At 48.8% G+C, this 9,043-nt stretch overlaps 1 protein-coding gene and 1 pseudogene across 2 annotated transcripts in view; one reads left to right on the forward strand and one right to left on the reverse strand.

Annotated features, from left to right (window-relative positions):
* LOC120589468 (UL16-binding protein 6-like) overlaps nt 1-1,164 on the reverse strand; it is a 28,257-nt gene extending 27,093 nt beyond the window's left edge. Inside the window, exon 1 of one of the 2 annotated variants that reach the window (XM_039846997.1) lies at nt 565-1,164. The gene's annotated coding sequence lies outside the window, so the exon portion shown is untranslated. The remainder of the gene's footprint in view (nt 1-564) is intronic. The other variant, XM_039846998.1, reaches the window with a different exon arrangement.
* Nucleotides 1,165-3,159: 1,995 nt separating this feature from the next.
* LOC120589469 (retinoic acid early transcript 1E-like) lies at nt 3,160-6,304 on the forward strand (annotated as a pseudogene).
* Nucleotides 6,305-9,043: the final 2,739 nt, after the last annotated feature.

Here is a 9,043-nt window from a genome sequence, read left to right on the forward strand (position 1 = left end):
CGCCCTCATCATGGTGGTGGGCGGCCTGATCTTCTAAGGTCTCCTGATCTTGTGGGGAAAGGTGGTCGTCATGAGGGCCGAAGGAAGCGAGTGAAGGGTATATTTTGGCAGGGGGTTTTATTGCGGGGGTTAAACCTGCAAGGTCTTGGTCTTTTTGCTCATCCGGCATATTGATAGAGATAGAGTTGCAGGCAGAGGCGGGGCGTGAGGCAGTCTTAAGCGCTGTTTCCCCCGTTTCTATGACTTTTTTAATGTCAGGCTCATGGGAATGAACCATGAGAATATCATTGATTAAATTCCAGTAGGAGAAGGCAGAAACAGGGACCTTACTAGGGCCAAAAACTCTAAAATAATCATTTAGACAATCCCCTACCCTCTTCCAACATTTTACATCTATTGTCCCTTCTTGAGGAAACCACGGGCAAACATCAGAGAGAAAAACAAAGAAGTGGCGAATATCTTTTTTCTTAGCCTTAACCCTTCGTGCCTTGAGAGACTCCTTGATACCGTCAAGGAAGAGTTCGTGTGAACTCAATTCCTGTCCCATTATGATCACCCGCTTACCTCAACTCAGATCCGATCCGTAGGGCGGCTAGTCCCACGGTGATCAACTTCTAGCGCTGTCCCACACCTCGTAGCGACAGGCAACGAGCCTAACTCACACCTCGTGGAGGCTCTAGGAGCGGTCGGCCGACCTCATGAACGGGTGTCCCCCATAAAGATCCGTACCTCGGGCCCCACGTTGGGCGCCAACTCTGCCCCGGCCGGCGGGACAAAACAACGCGGGACGAGGAGGAACCTATGGAGGATGAAGGCGAGACAGGAGACACAAAGAGACGGAGGCAAGACAGTATTCTGATCAAGCCTCAAACTTTATTTTTCAGCGGGGATATTTATACAGGACAAACAAAGGGAGGCGGGGCTAGCTGGCGGAAGACAAGCGCATTGGCTCTTGGATGGTCCGAGTAGGCGGTGCCACACGCCCATTGGGTCTAAGGGGATGGGGTGAGGGTTATTGACAGCCTAAGGGGTGTGTGCTTAGGGGGAGGAAGTGATGAAAGTTAAAGGAAGTAGGAAGTAGGAAGTAGGAAGTAGGAAGTAGGGCTCCGCAATGTCTGAGGCAGGCAAAACACCCAGTCCTGCAACCAAGCCTCCGCGGCCCGAAGACCCGCGGCTCCCCGCACCAGTTCCTTTAGGGAGGTTGAATCAGGGGAAGGTGGCCTACGACCCCTGGACCGGGTTACAGGAGGTTCTGGTCCTTCCAGAGGAGGACGTCTACCCCTGTCACCATTATAGGGTGGTGGATACCAATCATCTTCTGAGGGAGGCCCCTGTAGCACCGGTGGGGCTCCTTGAGGCCTTGTGGTATAGCTGCCATCACAGTAACAGGGGCATGACTGCAATTCTGTAAGTACTTAGGGGCATCAGAAACAATGTCAAGGAATTTGGTCAGGATGCCCAGGGTTCCCATAAACAATACTTCGAACCCGGAATGCAGTCTGCATATCAAATGATCACTCGGAGGGCCATCCTACTCCAGAAGGTCGGCCAATCTAATTGACGAAACCGCTGCAAATCAAAAGAGATTACTGAAGCGCCATAAGCCTTTGCCCTGTGGCGAAAATCTTTAAAATGGTTGAGCATGCACTAAAGTGGTGGAAGCTTACCCTGTGATTGCCCCATAGTTCCACAATGAAGCACACAAAGCAAAACAGACACAGACTAACAAACCAGGAACAGGACTGAGAAAACTGTCGTCACAGTCTCAGCCGACCGCCGACTTACTTGTCGCGTCCGACGTCCGCACCGTCCCTTGGGCCCTTAACCAGGACTGCCTCAGCACTCCCTGGATCTTGCTCCACAAAGCGGGAAACCATGGTGGTGGGCTAGGGCAAATGCCCTAGAGGCCTCCGCAACCGCAAATGGCTTGTCGCCCTGGTGCACAGACCAATTGTCCCAACCACGAGAAGATCTCGCTGGGGCCTCCAAATGTCGTGACCGGAATAACCAGACTCAACCTGAGTGCTTTGATTATAGAGGCAGTTTATTAGCCGGCTGCTGTCCTTCCAAAGGAGCAGCCCCGAAATGCCAAGATACAAGGTTTTTAAGCCCCAAATCCTATTCCTCATTCTGTCTTAAACACAAAGGTCCATCTTTCTCCTATTCACTACCTGTCAACCCACTGGTCAGGTGTGCAAGCCGCAAGAACAGAAGCAGAAAGCTTGTTGTTAGAATGTTATGTTCCTATGGGTGATTGCCTATGTTCCCATGGGCATTAGCCAGTGTTCCCATAGGCGATGGTCAAACAGTAATTCTCAGCTTATATAAAATTGATTATTTTTCATGCCACGCAAGCAAGCAGAGTTACACAGGCTAAAATTGGCAGTTAGCGTATGGGCTCATTGTTACAAGTTTCATGATTAACAGAATGCGGTTAGGGGTTCCAGAAGTTAGGCCTAAGAGATAGACTTCCTTTGTCTAGTTTCAGGTTTTAATTATCCTTTAAACTTTTCACATTTTGCAGTCTACTACAGCTATAGGGCCTGATCAGCTTCCTGCAGTCTCCGAATATAGCTTGACTTAACATTTTAGTTTTCTTGCCTTCCCCCTACATTACCCCACACCCACACACACCACAGCAGGGACAACCGGTCCCACCTGGGATCCCACAGCTCCCGCCCCTCACTCAGTCCTGCTCCAAGCCTGCCACCACGCTGGGCTCAATGCCCACCCTAGGCTCTCACTAAACCCCTACCTACCCTCCTGGCTCACTGCTCCCCTCAGATGCCTTGGGTCTCCATTGCACCAAGTCCTACCACAGGTACCTCTAGTATCATAGATGCTGCGGAGTCATAGGGCCCTAGTGGCAGGTCCAGCCACATTCATTCACTCATGTATCACCGGTAACTTCTTTCCGGCTACAACAGCAGAGTCGAGTAGTTGCAAAGAGACTTATGGTCTGTGTAGCCTAAAATATGTAGTAACTAGTCATTTACAGAAAGTCTTCAGACTGGACTGTTTTATTCAATGACTATAGGACACGGATCACGCTCTGCCTCCTTATGGATCTTAAGGTTGGCACTCATCTCCCTCCCTTTATCCGGGATTAAACACTGTTTTAACATTCTATTGAGAGAAATGGGGAGACAGTTTGAGAAGATGGTTCTTGAATTTCCCGACTATGGTAGCCCTCGGCCCACAAGTCGTTCGATAACTACAAAGACTTTTTATTCCTGTTACAGATCCAGGGAATGTAGAATGACTGCTGAGTGGATCTGTGGACCCATACCGCCTTTGAGCGGGACCTGGGACAGGTGTCTGTTTATTGCCTGGCCCCACCCCCAGGCGCCACTTCAAGAACAGGGCACACGATGATGCTTCGGATCACTGGGTAGATGTAAACTGACTCACTAGATCCATCCGAATGTCAGGGCAGTTTCTGCTTGCCCATGGGCACTTACTGAAGGCAATGGCCACATGGCTCTTTGGGAAAGGCCGGAAGGACTTTTGCACTCGCCACTTTGTTGGAAGGTCCGTCCTCATCAAAACCTGGCCTCTCCTTGTACTCGTTCCAAGTCTGAAAAGCGTCTCAGTTCTGGAAACTGGACAGAGAATCCAGTCTGTTGTTGGGAGGCCACTCTCAGCCTCTAGATCATCCACTTTCGTGTTTTGCCCTTGCTTGTTTTTATGCCTTGAGTTCAACAGTAAGCATCCAGGTCGGCTGCCCATCCCTTTTGCCTGACGGTCACCGTGGGCTTGGGAGCGGGAGTCATGGCTCTCTGGGGAGGTCCTGCTGGATTTCTGACCTTCCTCATCATGTTGATCATCGTATCTGCTTTGCTCCTGACAGAGAGCACTTCCACTTGGCCTCCAAGATTTTGACATTTTCCATCCCCATTACTACAGGAAGCCCGTTTGGGAATCACGAACCCCTCCCACCCTTCCTGACCTTCAGCAAGTCATCACTGGGCTTTCTGGGAATTCTGGTACTCCTCCGATACATGCTATCCTCAGAGAAAAACCAAAGTTTATCTTCATACTTTCTGAGGGAGCATGTTTGACTGGACGCTTTTCTGCATTTTCAGTCTACCTCCCCTGGGGTATTCACTTCTCTGAGCCCTTTGATCCCTGCCTCCACTACGTGCCTGAGAAGTTCTGCCTTTTCTATTTCATGCCTTTTTCTCAAGCTTGCAAGTTCTATCCTAGGAGGAGGTTGGCACCATCTCCTGGGACTATGTGAAATCCTGTCACCCATAATTGTCAAGTCTGCCTTCTCCTTTTTGGGGATGTATTCACATCCAACCACTCCCCACCCCCACAAGCACTGTGATTTAGCTTCCTCAGGAGCTGCCCCCTCCTAGTCTACCATCCCCCCACAGGACACCAGGCTTACTTCTGACATCCTCTGGCTTCTAGATCTTTTCCTCCATAGCCATTTGGCAGTCCTGCATTGGTTATGGGCTGACTGATGCCAGGTATTGGCCTAGTGGGCTGAGGGGACATACCCAGGGACATGTGGGCTCTTGCCAGGCAAAGGCCTCCTAGATTTTTCCTCCAACAAAGGAGTGGCTCTAACCTTCACCTGGTGAAAATAGGGACCAGCTCGAGTCAGTCTTTGCTCTATCAGCCCATCCATCAGGACGATTCTGTGCTGTCAAGAGAGGGGAAATGGGGTGCTTTGGGTCCTCTTCTGCGCATCCGAACCCCCATCTACATTTCTGATTTACAAATGCTCCTTCTCCCTGCTATAACTTCACTATCACTCCTAAGCTCAGTGCTAGGCGACCATGGTGTGCCACTCAAGGCCAAGTCGATGGAAACACATTTCATTACAGTCACTTTGGTAGCACGAAGGTCTAACTCCTTGGTCCTCTGGGGATGAAGGTGAATGACCCAAAGACTTGAGAGACACTGACAGAAACTCAGAAAAAGTTCATGGAAGAGCTCAACAAGAAAGTCTTTGACATTAAACCAGAGATGTCACAACCAGTTCTAAGTTTAAAAGGCCCAGGGCAGAACATTTGTTGTAGGCTTTGGGAGCAATATATGAAAATAGCCGGGCTGGTCCCAGGATGTCACTCGCCCCAGTTCCCGGGGGACCCCAGCCCAAAGCACCGTGCCTGGTACTGTGCTCACATGTGGCAGCTCCTCTGTCCTGCCAGCTCCCACCTTTTCCTCCAGGAAGCCTTTCTGGAATAAACAGGACCCACCATGAATTTGAAATGGCTTCTATGGGGTCTTCCCATGCTGTCGAAAGCCCTGTGTGTTCACCTAGATCTAAATTCCCAAGAGGACAGATACTTTCTTCTGCATTTATAACTGTGACCTTGGTAGTGATCACTGAAATCCTCTGTCAGATGAATCCTCCTGGTCCCAGTATGTGCACGCAGGGGTCCATCAGAGTATTTTACTACCTCAGACAGTTAAAGCCGAGACAGAACTAAGGATGCAGGAGATGGAGGGCACTGCCGTGCAGACCCCTCCCTCGGCAGCCAGGCCCTTCAGGGGACGTCCCCAGGGCCTCACCTGCATTTTTCCCTCACAGAGGCTCACTCTCTTTGCCTCAACCTCACGGCCAAATTGCAGTCCAGACCTGGACAGCCCTGGTGTGAAGTTCAGGGATAAGTGGCGAAAAAGCTTTTCCTTCAGTGTGACAGTGATGACAACAAGATCCTAACTAAAGTTCCCCTGCAGAAGAAGGAAGACACCACCGACGTGCGGGCAGAATTGACCCAAACTCTGGGAGACGTGGGGCAAGAGCTTGACATGATTCTGCCACAAAGCACATGGAGAACAGGTCAGAAAGAAGAAGAGGAATTTTGGGGGGGTAGGTAGACAGTCACAAGCAGGAGAGAGGAAGGAGCGGGCACAGACAGGGGAGGGCCTTCCTGGAAAACATCGCACCTCAGAGACACTGTGGCTCTAGTGGCAAGAAAGGGCAAGTCATGGAGAGGGAACAGGCCCCTGAATGTGTGGAGACACAGTCGACCATCTGGGCGGTGGTGGAGATCTCACGAGTCAGGACAATGTCGACAATGTCGCTGTGTGGGGCATGGCTGGTCCTCCCACACTGCAGGCCAAGCGGTCCTGTCAGCGTGTGGAAGAACATGGCCCTAGGGCATCCAGGATGTTCAGCTTTAAGAAACAGACCAACCTGCTCTTTGACGCGATGACCATGAACTGCACGGTCATTGATCCTGGAGCCAGAAGGATCAAGGAGGACTAAGAGGACAACAAGGAACCAGCAGATGTGTCAGGAAGCTTTCAACAGGAGATTGCAGTCACTGCATCAGGGACTTCTTAGGACGCTGGAGAAAGTGCTGGAGCCCACGGGAAGAAGCTGGGTGTGGAGGACGTGGGGGCTCTCTTTAAAGGTCTTGTGCCTTCTCTGTGTGACGTGAGTCTGTGAGTGAAATTTAAAGTTTGATGGACGGATAGTTGATTTCTTGATGGATTCCTGTCTGGAAAGTGGTTGATGGCCATAGGATCTCCCACCATCCTCTGTTCTCACACCACCTCCCTCAGCGCAGGCGTCCCCTTCCCTCATGAACCAGTGATCCTGTCCCCCTGGATCGTGAGACAGTCTCCAGCTCTACTGCACCATCGTGCCCACGGGCCTTGTCTTCTTCCTCTGTTCTACCTATTTTTCGACCAATGCAAAGTTCACATCTTATGAAGCCTTTACCTCCTGTCTCAGACAGAATCGAGTGACCCCAAATCTGTCAGCCTCAAGAGGTCTACCCAGAGAAAACCTATCCAACCTATGATAATGAGGTGGACATTTGCTATCTCCCTCAGTAGAAATATGCACTCAAGGAGAACAGGGCACGAGTCCTTTTCATCTTTCTACCCCAAGAGTTAATAGAGTGGATATTAAATAATGAGTCAATAAAGACATGAGTGACATGTGCTGCCTGAAGAAGTAGGTGCTGAGGAAGGTGTCTTTTTTGTTTTGACAAAATCCTGGAAAATCGTTCCTTTTTCTTTGTTTCAGTACCAACATTAAAGACCCAGAAGCTTACCAGACTGCATCGATCTAGTTGACTGCACGGATCTTCTCAACGATCTTCATCTGCTCGATCTTAAGTGCCATCGGGTCAGAACGCTTGGGAGGAGATCAGGCACCATGGAAGGTGAGAAGCAGGCTGGCTCTGGCCGTTGAGCAGGTCACCGTCCGGCAAGGATGTGGGAGATGTGAGCCAAGGCTCACCCAAGCCCTTGTCCCCTAATCCATGTCTACATGGAAATGACGCACTTTCTTAGTGCCGAGCCCCCACGCTCCACAGTGGGTCTGGGGGTAGCCTGAGGTTGGGGGGAGGAGGCTGGCATAGGCAGCACCATGGTGCACTGAGGGGAGGGGCAGACCAGGCACCTGCTCCTGGGAGGGGTGCGGCGAAGGTCTAGAAGGCCTGGGTGAGGCGCCGTCTCCTGGTGATCCAACCCAGGGTTCCCAAGAACGTTCAGGAAAACTTTTTTGTTTTCTGAGGATAAAATGATTTGCTCTACAATTTTCCTAATATCATAAGATCTGCTCTATCATCTGATGTTTCTTCTCTTGACCATGAGAAGGTGACAACGTCAAACCAACCCTGGTGGCAAAAACTGACCCTCGATGACAGTCTGGATGCCAATCTAATATGTTATCTTCCTCTCAGAAGTGGGTTTACCAAGAAGCCGATGAAACTTATGCTTCAGAACCCCTTACTTGCACAAGCTCCCTCCGTGGCCCTTGAAGAGGACTTTGTGTCGACTTGGTCATTTTGAACAATTTGCAGAGGTAAGGTATTTGTTCGTAAGCAATTAGGAGTGTTAGATTTAGCCTGACGCCCTTTCCATCAGACTTCCCCGTGTCAGGTGGAATTGGAGTGGCAGCTGGCATTTTTTTATTCAATTAGACGAAGAATAATTAGAAATATATTTATTTGGGTTTAATGCATTTATTTATGTGTTCACGCTTTCATGTACAGACAAGATATCGTCAAGCGCAGACATCAAGTCCACTATGCTGACTGACTGTATGTCGTAACACAAAGGTACAGGCCGCAGGATGAACCGACATGTGAATTAATTCATCCATTAACATATTATCAAGTCTTAAGGTGTCTGGAATAAAAGAAAGGATAAAAGATCATATATTTAGATATTCATCACTATATAGACATCAATAAAGAATGCGGTTCTCCATGGAACATGGGTGACCCTCATAGATAAAATATACAGAGAAAATGTCACAGGCAAAGGAACATAAAGTCTATGGTTCCATTTATATCAATTTCAAACACTGACAAACTGATCTTTGCTTATAGAGTCAGAATAATGAATATCCTGAATATACTCTAGTATTTCTTATGACAGGCGAATGCACAGGTAGATTTCATTTTGTAAATGCATCAACCTGACCGTTTCAGATTTGTACACTTAACTGTCGGGATGTTCCATTTCAACAGAAAACATGTTTTTACAATTTTTAAGCAGAGGGTCCTATTTCAAGATGTTTGACAAATTCACAGTCTTCTCTTGTCGGGTATATATTCAATGATGAATTAAATTATCGATACACTTTTTTCTGATAGGAATCAGACATGTCTATATGAGGGAGAAGCAGAGAAACAGAAACAGAAGCAGGCAGAGAGAGACAGACGGAGAGAGCTACTATACGCCAACGTCCACTAGCCGGTCCTCTTTCTCCATGTCTGCCCGAACACGAAGGATTCACTTCTCTATTCCGTCGCTATCATTGTCCTCATAGTGTCCTGTCTAGGTTGACCCAGGCAGACCTTATACATTGAATTATAGCATTTTGGAAAAGTTGCAGATGTAGGGTTAAAGTCACATTGCTGGGGCTGTCAGTGAACCCAAACGTAAGACGGCTTTTGATAAGAAGAATCATCACTCCATCTATGATTCAATGAGGAGCAATGTACTGATGTAAGAAGCGTTTCCACCCTTTCAGTTGCTTCAAAGTATACCCAGTATCAGCCTGTCTGTATTTTAGTGAAGAGTCAAATACCAAATAATAGTGTCCCAGATTGCTTGGCAAGTA

This window comes from Pteropus medius, unplaced genomic scaffold (genome assembly GCF_902729225.1).
Source record: "Pteropus medius unplaced genomic scaffold, Ma_sr-lr_union100, whole genome shotgun sequence".
Lineage (NCBI taxonomy): Eukaryota > Metazoa > Chordata > Mammalia > Chiroptera > Pteropodidae > Pteropus > Pteropus medius.